This window comes from Pseudonaja textilis, chromosome 8 (genome assembly GCF_049901715.1).
Source record: "Pseudonaja textilis isolate UNSWEBS1 chromosome 8, rPseTex1.2, whole genome shotgun sequence".
NCBI lineage: Eukaryota > Metazoa > Chordata > Lepidosauria > Squamata > Elapidae > Pseudonaja > Pseudonaja textilis.
The window spans coordinates 21,963,298-21,977,482 of NC_141997.1; the positions used below are offsets into that span (position 1 = coordinate 21,963,298).

General features: G+C 34.9%; 1 non-coding gene across 1 annotated transcript; it reads right to left on the reverse strand.

Moving 5' to 3' along the window:
• Positions 1 to 728: 728 nt before the first annotated feature.
• On the reverse strand, positions 729 to 835 carry LOC113440901 (U6 spliceosomal RNA). The gene has a single exon (XR_003374771.1). It is a non-coding gene; the product is annotated as a U6 spliceosomal RNA (small nuclear RNA).
• Positions 836 to 14,185: the final 13,350 nt, after the last annotated feature.

A 14,185-nucleotide genomic window follows, 5' to 3' on the forward strand; every position in this document is an offset into this window, starting at 1 on the left:
GTGTGTGTAGTTATCACAATCACTATACATATATACTTTGTAGGATATAATGAAAACGCACTCCATAATATGTCAAGAGACTAATAGCAAGTGTGTGCAGCAGCATACCCAAATCCTCAGCAGTTTTAAGCTTAGTTGAGTTTACTTTATTGATTAGACCTTGGGCCATATCAAAGTGCAGAGTTCCAGGGACAAATTATTACTAAAATCTGATAAAAACAATTTAAAATGAACTTGGAATAAAATATAATTTAAAATGAAATTGGAATAAAATACAATAATTGAATAGATAAATAACATCTGATAAAATTATATTTTGGTGTCACCCCTAAAAATGTTACTTTCAGATTCTGACCACTCTCAAGGTAAGTTGTTTTTATATGGGAATCCCAATGGGTGATTCATTTGGTATATATATATACCAAAGATAATAGGTATAAGTATAAATGAGTCAGAATACAAATGGGTACGAATAAATGGGGACAATAGGACAGGGATGGTAGGCATGATGGTGCATTTATGCACATCCTTTACAGACCTTTTAGGAATGGGGTGAGGTAAATAGTGGATAGTTTGAGGTTAAAGGAGTGGGGGTTAAAGGATGTAACAACAGAGTCAGGTAGTGCATTCCAGGCATTGACCACTGTGTTTCTGAAGTCGTACTTTCTGCAATCAAGTTTGGAGCAGTTTACATTGAATTTGTATCTATTGTGCGCTCTTGTATTATTAAAAATATGGAATGCTTCACGAATTTGCATGTCATCCTTGAGCAGGGGCCATGCTAATCTTCTCTGTATCATTCCAATTTTAGTATATGTGCTGCCGAAGTGAGCACAAATTATACTTGGTATATAGACCAATGTACCTGTCTCTGATGCTGATAGTAGCACACATAATATGCACCACTTCAATTTTATTCTTACAATTATGTTACCTCAAGCAGGGGTGTGAAACTGGTGGCTCACAGACCGGATGCATCACGTAAAGGCCATGCCCACCCTGGCTCCACGAAGGCAAAAACATCACAATACATCATGTGATGTCACATGATGTGATCAAGTTTGACACCCAGGCCTTAGAAAGTTGATAAGCCTAACCTAGGATGACTTGCTCAAAATCTTTCTCTGATCTTTATGAGCAAGTGGAGATTTAAACCCTTAAACATTTAGACAACACTAGATAGTATTAATGTGCCAATAAACATGTAGCATTGGAGAGAGAAATTATACGTCCCAATTAAATTGGGGAGAAAGTAGGAGGAGATATGCCACCACAGGTGGTGACAGAACTTCTGCCTCATCAATGTGTCCTCAGCTAAGGAAGGAAAATGAGTGGATAAAGGGGTTATTTAACAATTATAGATACATGACCTATAATGTCACCACCAAGCCAATCAATTAGATGAATGGCTTAGAATATCATACATAAGACACAACAGCTAATCATCCAATATATTATTTATTTATTTAATTTATATTGCTGCCTATTCGCTCATGGCAACTTGAGGTGGCTTACACAATGTAAAATCATATTTAAAACAAAAAAATAAAAAAACAATAAAAACTAACAAAAAGAATCAAATAAATTAGTAAAGTACAATAGAACAAAATCTGGAAATTTTTGTAAAAAATTAAAAACCAACTCCTACCCCCTGCCCCGACAACAGCAAATCACACTAACCATTTGATGGGTTCCATCCCTCTCTGTGTTCTCCAGGCCCGTTGGCAAAACCAGGTCTTCAGTGCTAGAGTGGGGGCCATTCTAATCTCTGGCAATATTCCAGAGAGAAGGTGCCACCATGGAGAAGGCCCTTCTTCTGGGTCCCACCAGGTGTATCTCCCTCAGGGATGAGACCCACAACATTCTCTGCCTCCTCGCCTTAATGGGTCAGGTAGATGTGACCGGCAAGAGAGGTTCCCTCAGATAACCCAGATAAATATGGCAGCTGACAGTACTATTTCCATCTCCTTTTTCCCCTAAAATGAAAAAAAAAAAATCAAAGAACTAGGAAAGAAAGCAATCTTAGGTCTCTTTTTTAAAAATGTCTATAGCATATGATTTAGCAATTTTCACCAAATCTGTACCCTTTCATCCTTAATCTCCCTTAATCTTCAGCCTACTTATCTCACCCATACCATAGTTCCTGACAGCCTCTGCCTTCCCTCTATCTGCAGTTCTTTAACTCTTTCAGTTCTTTCATTTCTCTAAATTGCATTCATTTTCCCATTTGTATACCTAAAAGCATTAAAACACACTAGCCAAAACATCTTAGGGAGATATTTATATGAGCAAGATTCAAACAGCTTCATCCAATGGTCACATATAGGAGATTCCATTTTATACCCTACAATGGACGTCTCTGCATTTGTGGAGTGGCAGAGATAGAAGACCTGGCTCACATCCTATTTGAGTGTTGCCTCTATAAAAGTGTTGCCTCTAAAAAAGCATTTGAAGAAAACTTGCAATATACAGTAAATATACAATGCAATATGCATATAGAAAAACACAGATATATAGAATATATTAAAATTGCCTAATATTGTTGATATGATATTGCACTGGGTTCTTCCAGATATTTTTTTTTCCTACACCTTTCACTGAAAGGCGTTCATTCTTTTTCCCCCAACGGTGAAGTCAATGCAGTATACATTTCTATCTATAATTTATAAGGATTGCTATTAATTTTATTTTTTCTTTCCCTTAGGCACAAAACAACCCATACTTGGATGAGCAGAATCTTTAAGATGTGGACACAAGTCACTAAAATTATTCTTTCCTTTTTCTTGCAAATTAACATAAACTCATGTTATGGCTTGGATGTTGTCATTCAATAAAATGGCACACAATGTTCAGACATTTTCTGCTAAAATCTAACCCTTTCTACACGCCCCCCAAAGATATTTAACATCAGCAATCTAGGGGGGTGGGGGAATCCCCACATACTGCAATAAAGTACAGAGGGTAGTTGCTGTTTCTCATTTGCACTGAGTTATTTAACAGATCTATAATCCAGAAACCTCATTGTTGAAAGGAAATGCTCTGATTGAGTAAAATTAAGACAGCGTTAATAATTTTAACTCACCAGTCTCCCATGATTTGTTCCTATGATATTGCTAAGTAGTTTGATAGGTTGTTGAAGAATGTTCTGTTAAATAAGTAATATTTACTAGAATTTCTCTCCATTCCTGCAGGGATAATAGAACATTATAGCAGCTCCCACATAGCAGAAAAGTCTCCGCTTTTAAATCCTGTTTCTGTCAAATCTAAATATCATTTCACCTTTCTAGAAATATTAGTCTATTTATTCTGCTCAAAATGCTTATGAAGCCAAAGAACTATTTTAGGTGTTTGAAGCCTGTGGAGTAAAATTTAAATAGGAAGTTTTGTTTTTTTAGACCACCTCCTGGAATACTTCAGTGAAAGCCTTTTCTCAAGGCAGCAGGGTTTACCTGTTATTGAAAATACTGTGGCATTTTTAATCTTAGATTAAGTTGTCATTTGAAGTGTAAAGCTGGCTTGACAAATTATGGAACCTGGGTAAAGAGAGAGAGAACACATCTGAACAAGCTGAGTTGTCAATCAGGTCAATCATCTGTGTAGCAAGCAATTGGAAAGCAGAAAGATAGAAAGGAAGCATTTGTAGGAAACTTGTCTCACTAATTCAAATTCCCATTCAGACATCTTCTAATTTTGAGTACAGGGTGCTCAAGTTGAGTGGTCACACAATAGTATGAAGATTCTACTAGTGTTCTGTACATGTTGCCATCTAACTGTCTCTTTTCATGAATTGATCAGGGAAATTTTGAAACTAGTTTCATTTTCTGAATCATGTCCACATTCACACTATGGCTGCTCAAACACAGCTGATTCATGTCTAGTTAGAAACTACAGATATACCCTACTAGAATCTGGCTTCATTAAGCAAGTCATATCCTTAGTTTGGTTTTCCACTGCCAACAGAATTCTGATGTGTAGATAGAAGAAAGTCAAATGATCTTATTGTCATAGACATTACTATGATTAATTTTGGTTTGGTTACCATTGAAACATAATGTTCAAAGAAGCCATTAGGCTATCAAATCTAGACTTTTATTATATGTAGGAATCCAAGTTAATGTATCCCCACAGAGACATGTCTAGCTTTTGCTTTCATATATACAGTGAATATACTTGTCTTGGTAGTATTCAATGACTTCCTATTAGCAAACTTTAAAAAAAAACATAGTAATTCAGATCTGCTATTCCATGTCATGCCTCTGGCATGGATATAGAGAACTTGGCATGAACTTACATATAATAACCCTTTATATCTTTGAAAAGCTCTATCTTTACTTCATTCTTTTCTTTTTAAGACCAAATATTCCACGTTGTGTAATGATAGAACTTAATTTTAATCTCTTGATCATTTTTGCTGCCTTTCTCCAAACCTGTTCTTTCCTTCATATAGTAGCTGCTGAGAAAGCCAAATATTTAAGATGGCAATTTTATAAACACAGATTACACTGAGATATTATTTCCTGGGATTTGAAAATTATACTTTAAAAAAAATTATACCAACTTCACATTGAGTTTGTAATCATCTGATATTCCAAGATCTTTTTTCCCAGGAACTATGCCAAGCCAGTTCTCTCTCTTTCTATACCAGTACATAAAATTTCTGTTTCCAAGTGCAAACTTAATTTTCAAATATCATTCTCCTATTTTCATTCCATTTCTCTCACTATCAAGGCTGCTTTGATTTTTCTCATCTCCTAGCACATTAGCTTTCCCAACTCTGTGCATCTACAAGTTTGATAAGTGTTTTCTCCACCTGTTTATCAAAATCATTATTTAAAATGTGTGAATGGGGAAAAATAAGTTTGAGTTATAATGCACATGTGCTTCTTCATACATTTCAGACCTAAAAATAACCTAGACATAGCTATTCACAATGCAAACTAAGGACAAAAATGTATATCAGAGGTAATTTGGTTTAATGTAATGGCAACCTTACATTATGTATCCATACACTAGGTGAAATCCACATGAAAATAGGCATGAATTAGGAGTATGGTGCAGTGGTAGGATTCAAATTTTTTACTACCGGTTCTGTGGGCATGGCTTGGTGGGTGTGGCAGGGGAAAGATACTGTAAAATCTCCTATCAGAGGTGGTATTTGCCAGTTCTCTGAACTACTCAAAATTTTCACTACCGGTTCTCCAGAACTGGTCAGAACCTGCTGAATACCGCCTCTGGTATGGTGGGATGATACTATTCTTTGCAATAGCTTTACAATGCAATAAATGAAATAGATTTGCCATGTTGCTCCATGTTGTGGTAATAGAAGCTATAGAAAAAGCTACTATGTCAAATGGTAAGGTAGTTTGTCAATGTTTGGAGAACCATACATTCCTTAGTGATGATGAAAAGCATAGCAAATTTGGATTCTGGACTCTCAAGAAAACAAAAAGAGTCTAACTGAACAGAATAACAGAGTTGGAAGGGACCTTGGAGGGCTTCTAGTCCAACCAACTTGAGCAGTCAAGCAGGAAATCCATTTCAGATAAAATAATGGCTGTCCAATCTCTTCTTAAAAACTTCCCGTGTTGGAGGAAATCATTCCATTGTTTAATTCTTCTGTCAGGAAATTTCTTCTTAGTTCTAGGTGGCTTCTCTTCTTGATTAGTGTCTCTCATCTTCACTCCTTCTTTTTAAGTTTCCAAAAACTACCTATTTACTCCAAGATCAGAATGACAAACTAGTCAAGGATCCACCTATTTAGGTCTATGTTTCATAATTCTAGTTTATACCCCACAACCTTAGATCTCACCATTCCAGTGCATTTATACTTGTGAATAGTCTCAGTTAAATAGTTAAAGTCACTACAACTTTTAAATAATTGAAAAGAAACAAGACAAAACCAAAAACCTTTGGAAAATATTGTATATATCATATTCAATAGATAACATATTTAGTCTTCCTAAATGGAAATTCCATAGATATTTCTAAAGTCAATGTTCATATAGTATCCTAATGGGTACATTTTTAATTGTCTTTTTCCTTTGTCTGCCAATGAGTCTTGGCTGATACTTAGACACAGAAATGATTTTCTTCACCAGACCTTAGTGAATAGCCTGTCTGAATGGGAGATGGTGACTCCAAAGTGCCCTGAACATAAACACATGGAGGTTGGACCAGAAACAAATTGGTAATCAGTACAATTTAATTGACAACTGTAAATATAGTTCATATGGTTGCTCCTCTACTAGTAATCATTTTGATCACCCTAAAATTAACAGTTGGGTGGCAAATTTTGGAGCAGCTACACAACTTACCTAAAGCTTTAAGGTTCACATGATTCCAATTATATCCCTCTCATTTTAAACTAATAAAAGAACATCATGCATTGTTGTTATACATAGGCCAGTCCTTATTTGAATACCCTTATCCAACACCTACTGATACTTAACTAAAATATTCCTTGTTTTTGAAAGTTTTATTTGGGTTTTCACAAAAACAAAATACAAATAAAACATCTTTTTTAAAAATAGCATGGTCCCAGGTTATCACTTTTTCATACAGACATCAAACTCAATTTCATGCTCATTTTTATATTCTATTCCATATCTTATTACCATTTTATATTTTCTATATAGTTTTTCCCCTCTTTTAATTTTCTCAACTTTATTTTAATTATCTCATCTCAATCAAGTCATTATATTTATACTTTTGTCTGTCCTGTTTCAATTTCATGTTATCTTTTCTTATTAAACAAATTTTTCCCTGTAGTTACCAATTGGAGTATGACACCTTTATATCTTTTAATTTTATCCATTCAAACTCTTATTTAATCTTCAGTGTATACCTTTAAGATTATAGCATTCAATATAATACATAACTTCCAATCGAATTCTGTTTGGTACATTCTTAAAATACACACTATATTCTTAAAAAGAAATATATATATATATATATTTAACATTTCTTTTCAATTAAATATCATACTTCCTTGGGAACACTTATAAACTTTCCATAGTTAATTCTTTCTTTTTCCACTTATAGTTTTATAAATCATTACTAATAATTAAAAATGTTCCCATTTAATTCTCTCAATCATTTAAATTCATTTATTACCAAACATTCAACTACATTGCAGTAAATATTTTATCCATCATTTTAATCATATTTTCTAAAATTATTTCTGTTTATAATGTAACAATGCTATCTTATGTACCTTTGCAGAATCTCTTTTGCAATTAAATTTTCACCCATTATCTCTAAACAAGCTTACGGTTACAATCCTTATATCTTTTCCCTGTTTCTCCATTTCTTGTTTCTGTCTTTTACAACTTTTTTTCCTTGCCTTCTTCCCCCTCTTCTTCTCCCTCCCCTTTTTACCCCCTCAGCTCTCTACTTCTAACTCTCTCATCTGTAATCCCCTCTTCTGTTGCTTTCTAATATTATACTTATCTTTCAAATTGTTCTTCTTCTTTTTGGTTGTTTTTTCTAATCTTAAACCTTTCACTCTCTTATCCCCATTTTCTTTTTTCCCCCCACTTAAAATTATTTGATAATTAACAATGGATTCTTCTTTGTCCCAATTTTCTTGTTCTGCAAGTGTTTCTTGTTGTTTCTCATAGTTCCAGATCTCCATTTCTAAGAATTGAAATACGAAGCCAAAAGAACCTCTCCCTTCTTGTGCATCTTCTTTCCATTTTTAAAGTTCTATTTTCATTTCTTCTAAGAGTGATACCATTTTAAAGACTTTTAAACAACCACCCGGTTAATTTTAGTCATCTAGATGCAAAAACCAAAAATCACCAAATAATCCAAGGCTGTTTCTTTCTGCTTCTTTTTTCCACTTTCTCTTCCTGGGGTTCTATTATTTTGTTACCAAGTTTCAATTAAGATGTATCTTTGAGGAATCTTGTTAAAATTTCACTGTAAGTTCCTTTTAGTTACAGTTCCATTCCTTAGTTCCAGGCAGTCTACTCCATTTTTCCAGATCCTGCCCTTTTATTCTTTTTTTTTTCCTCCTTTCCTGCTTTTAAAAACTTTTAAATATCCAGAAATCTTTATTATCCCTTTGACTTTTATTTTCAGCTTAGGTGCCTATTAATGTCAAAGTGGATTTTTTTTCAATTTCTTGCTTAAGTCTCTTAGCTGTCAGTATAAGGAAGGGAAGAAAAAAAAAAACTAATCCTTTCCCTTATCTCTCTCCTTCGCAGCTTTAAAATCTTCTTTGGGAACAATGTTATTAAATTTAAATTCCAGGGTACCTTATTTGTTGCTTTTGCTCATTTGACCTGGTCAATCAAAACTTTCTCTTCTTATCTTCCTCCTGCACATTCTTTTCCGGTCAAGTTCTTCTTTGTGGTGGCCATTTCTGACCACCGCTTCAACCGCCTTCAGGAAAGGGAAAAATGGCCAGCTGGGGAGGAGAGATGTGGCTCTCCTCAACCCTGCAGGCAGTCTCCCCCTTCTTTACCACCTCTACGGGGTGGCTTAGCCCCAAACCAGCCAGCTCGGGGTGCTCCAGTGGCGAGCACGGATCGAAGCCTCGCAGAGACGAGGTTTCGGTATGTCGCCGAAGAAGCTCAAACCGGAAGTCTCCTAAAATATTCCTTATATACTGAACCCAACAACAAACATATTCTAAGCACAAGGACAAGCTTTGATTTTAAAATATAATGTAACAATGCCCCAACAAAGAACTCCCTGTTGAATAGCAATTTTAAAGTATCCCCCCCACCCCCACCCCAAAAAATCCTATCTAATTTATTGCACTTTCCTTCTTCAACTTCTCTTTATTTGTCAGCTTTCTTCCAAATTTTTTGTCACTGCATCAAGTGGTTGACATCTCCCCTTCTGCCAGAGCTTTGCTTTCTTTCTACTCTCCTGGAACGAACATGTTTCATTCTTTTCCTCTTTCTTGTTTAGGCTAAATTAGCCAATGAACAACCTGACCCAGCTGCTCAGCTGTTCCCTGATCTGCATTTTACTTCTTAATGAGCTCCAAGTGACAAGCTATTCAGGCTGGCTTGTTCCAGCATCAGTTCTGACTCCATCTGTAACTTTAGTGCCACTTCTTTGTCAGCAATGCCAATTACAAAATATATGTCTTTCTAATTTTCAGCACTGAAGCTATAACAACCTCACTGAATGTTGCATATTTTTCCTTGTCTTGTGCTGCTAGTCACTTCTGTCTGCCTAGAAATTATATCACACCAGAATTTCCCACTGACCTATTTTGTCAGGTAATGCTCAATCTAGCTAGTTGAATACAAACCACAGGTTATGTTTTCTTACGATCTGAATTGTCCCTGAAATATTGATTTAATAAAAGTCACCTAATATATTTAAGCAGTTACTTTTCCAGTTGGGGTTTTTTGGGGGGGGAGGGGGGTCACCTTAGGTTTTTGATACATTTTTTTTCTTTCCATTCTTTTTCCCTTTGCAAGATCATGCAAAGTGATATAGATTCTCTCATAAACATTTCAATGACTTTTTCAAATGCATTATTTGGGAAGAATGACCAGGTGTCATTGATATCCAAGAAAATATGTCTTACACCAGAAAGGGAGAGATAGATATATTTCCAAGTACCCACCCTTTCTGACTGGCATAAAGCCACAATGCACTTCACAAATTTTACTCATTGTCACTTCTTAAATTCTTTCAGTCAGATTTCTGTCCAACATTTGCCCAAGCAAAGTTAACAAACTGATCAATATCTAATTTTGTCATTCATTCTAGTTACTTTTCCCTCTGAATAAGGAATAACAGGATACTTCCCATCCTCAAAAACAGGTAGAGTTTTCACATTAAGCAAGTTGTACAGCTACTCCATAAGTGAATCACATCTATATTTTAACTGTCTAGATCTTCAACTGTACTATTCTTCAACATCCATGCAGCATTTATGCCTTTCTTATCATTCTTTGTATGGATACTAATATTTAAGCATTCATTTCAGTTCCACAGTTCACCACATCACTGTCATGTCTATACAAATCTCTAAAATATTCTTTATCATTTTCTCATTTGTCCTTTGTTTCAGATCACTGCTACTACCAGTCAACCTCAATATACTTTGTTTCTTTTCATTCTCAAATCTTGAACAGAAGCCACCACTGAAAGTTTTTAGGATAGTTTCAGACCAGGTATAAAGAGAAAGCATTATTTGCTGAGATAGCATTTTGAGCTTATTTTTTTCTTGATCAGCCTTTAGTCTATACATCAAGTGACAAAGGATTCCTGTATAAGATCATTGTCAGACTGTCAATCAATAGTATGCAATCAATCCAGGGATCAAAGGACATTTATAAAGTCCAACATGAGAAGATTGGAGCACTGCTTAAAATGTTCAGAGACCGAGGAGACATTGATTAAAGCCTGCTCTCAGACAAGAAAAACTCACTGGGTGACTCTGAATCACTCAATCTTTTCTTAGCTCTCTAACTCATGGATTGCTGTTATGGAGAGAAAATATAGGAAGATCCATAGATAAGTTACAAGGATCTTTTGGAAATGGGATGCATAAATGAAGCAAATAAATAAGATTATGTAAAGTTATGGAATAAGGTACAATAAGTAAAAGGTAACATAAACCAAACATGACAGCATCTGAGCTATCTTTTAATTTTCAAAATGTTTTGCGGTTAATTAAAAACAGAACTACGGACTCATAGAATAACAGAGTTGGAAAGGACCTTGGAAGTCTTCTAGCCCAATCCTTGCTTGTGCAGGCCTTATACACTTTTGGACAAATGGTTGCCTAAACTCTTCTTAAAAACGTCCAGGGATGGAGCACCTACAACTTAAGTTTTTTTGCTTTTGTATCTGACTTACAGGATGCTTTGAAATGTGTTTGGGCTTTCTTTTTAAAATAGTATGTTTCAGCTTCACTGTTGTGAAGTTTCAGAGAATGCTGTTGTTTTCTTCTATTGTATATTTCTCCATCATGTGGTCGTCTCCCTAACAATATTTTTTTTCAGAATCTTGGGATAAGTCAGGGGTGGCAATCATTACAGAGATGATTATATAAGGAAAGAAAATTCACACATATTTTTCAGCTATTTCATAACTTAGACAACACTAAAACACCCATTTAAAATATTATCTCCTTCCAAAGAAAGGACTTTATTTTTCATTGAACTGACTAAAAAGGAAAATATGTTAACAACTTTAGCAGAGTACTAAAATATGTTTATTTTATAAACAATGTAGGTTAAATAATACAAAAAAGAATATCCCTTCATGCTACGAGATTTATGAGTTTGAACAGAAACAACTTTCAATAGTAGTATAATGAAGTTTAAGAAATGCAGAGATTAAAAAAAAAATAGGGCCAGTTGACACCTCACCTGGAATCAGGGAAATACATGTAAGCTGAGCAATTCAAAAGATCAGTGAAGTAAAAGAGGAATTAGGTTTATCCAGGAGAATCAAACTCTTCTACTTTGGAAAAGTCCTTCTTGTGAATGTTATGACACTTGACATGCGTGCTCTGGGGAATGTGTGAAGTCACACACTGGAATCAAACCAGGCAAATAAGGTGTTGGAAGAGAGACACTCTAAGCAAGACATTGTCACAATATCCACTTGAAAATAAGCAATGCATGTTGGAATGAATACTGTATTGTCAGAATATAAAAATATGTTCTCAGTAGCATTTGAAAATGGTTTAGAATTCTTGACCCTTTTTATGAAGGCCCAGAGAAATAAAATGCCAAGATGACTCAGCAACAGTAATACCAAATTTTAGAAATATAATTAACAACCTTAAGTTCCCTAACACTTCTTTGTAATATTTTCTTCTTGATTTGCTTTATAAGGTTAGGAGTCTTTCCCAGATATAGCAAAAACCTGCCCAAATTTGAATACTATTCAGAATCAGTTCCAATCTCCTCATTCTCTGTCCAACCCCAAACAACATTACAAAAATAAGCAATTGGAAAAACCTCAAGAATGGTTTCTAAAATATCCTCAGGATGGAATACAAAAGGAAAGCAAAGGCTGTGTCCAAATTGTGAAACGTATACCCTAAAGACTGTAGGAGATGAAAGAGATGACATCATGAATATTTGACTACCTTTATTATCGTCATTGGTTAGCATTTAATGCAATTTTTACCAGAAGCTACAAGGCTCAAATTAAGACTCTTAAGATTTTCTAGAAGATCAATAGAAGTAAATAAAATGATTCAATGTAACAGTATAAATAGCTAAATATTAAACACTAAATACTTAAAACTAGCAATTTAGGTTATAAAATTACTTTAGGAATAAAACACTAACACCCTAGCACACACAATATTTAACTAAGTGAGTCCCATTTGTGCTTGCATCTCTTGTTATTGCGCATATTGTATGGTGTCAGCACAGGTGAAATGTAACAGAAAACAGCATCAAAAGTATAAAAAGATTAGTTTTATATATACCTGTTAGATAGTAAAATTAAGACAATAATTTCATATATAAAGCAATGGCAGTTGAAAAAGAATGCATGTCTCCTGGAGATGTTAGAGTTCTGCTGAAACAATAAAAATCAATTGTGTGGTGGACTTATGTAGGTAGAGCATTGATCACTTTAGATCAGTGTTTCTCACCTCATGAAAATTAAAATATGTGGACTTCAACTCCCACAATTTCCCTGGCCAGCATCCAGAAGTTAAAGTTCACACATTTTAAAGTTGCCAAGGTTGAGAAACTTTTTATAGAAACTACTCTAGAAAGAACATTTAAAAAAATACATGTGGGTTAGAATCTCTGGTTCACCTAAGTCATGGTGATGATTTATTCTGCAAAAGGGTATATTGTTAGACATGACCTTTAGGTCACTAAAGCTGACTTAGAAAAATATTGTATAGGGTGTTGGGCCAGTAGTATTGAATAGGGAATTTGCTAGCATGAATTTTTTTCTGTATATACCCTGCCAGTATTGATTGTATAATTCATTATATATGTTACCTGAAGAAAGGTTGCCAAATTGTGGTTCTTAAGTTGAAGAGTTTGGTGCTAACCTATTTAGCAACCCTGATCATACAACCAGTGATGGGATTCAGCCAGTTCGCACCACTTTGGGAGAACCAGTTGTTAACTTTCTGAGCAGTTTGGCTAACTGGTTGTTGGAAGAAGTCATTAGGAGAACCAGTTGTTTAATTATTTGAATCCCACCAGTGCATACAACCCTTAGTTGTAGAAAGATAATTTGTGGAGAAAATAAATTCTCAAAATATCCTATTATGCCACTTTTCCGATTGTTATGATTCTACTGCTTGTGGTGCTGCCTCTTTCTCATGTTTAAAATCTCATAGGAATTTATTAAAATAATTCAGACACGTGGAAGACTTTTCTGACAATTGCGTGGGATTCTACATTTATATAACTGAAGTTCCTTAAAGATAGGAACTTCTGTTGTTTTGAGGGTTGGTTGGTTGGCGTGCTTGCCTCTTCCTTGAATCTGATTTTGGCCTCAAAAGGTAAAAGCCACAGAGTTCAATCCAAGAAAATTTCTTGGATTGACTTGAATAGCATAACAGGCTGCACAATATGTTACACATTTGGGGATACAATTCAATAATTTTCAGCTGGCCTTGGCTAGCTTGGAGCTCTCATTAAGCATTTGGATAAAACCTCCAACATTGACTCACCCTCAGGCAAGGAATACCTTCTCTTCCAAATCCAATTTTCACGTCATGCTCTGTAGCCACATCTTCTGTCTTCCTAATAAGACTGAACAAAAAAAAAAAGACATTAATAAATAAGATTTCAAAATATCTCTAATATAGATTTTCTTGACTAAGTTGACTTGTCTAGCTTAGCCTTCCTCTTCTCGGTTAGAGACTATAGCAAAATTAAAATCAAATGGATCTGTGCCAGATTACTGTCTCTTCATCGTCATTTAGTACAGGTAGGTTGCATGAATTCAGCCATTCTTCTGGGATATTGCAAAAATATTCTCCTACACCAATATATATTTCCTCAAGGAGATGGTTCACTCAAGTCCTTCATTGATCTGGCAACAGGGAGTCCCAAACATTTTTTTTTGTCCTAAGTTCCCTAAAAAGAGAGCAGGATTTCTGTTTCAATTTCTATTTGTCATTTCTCCTGCCTAGCCACCATTCAAACATATTTCCCCCTCCCCCCAGGTTGTACAATTTATATGTATGATTCATTGTCATTATTTTTCTCGTCTTTGTATC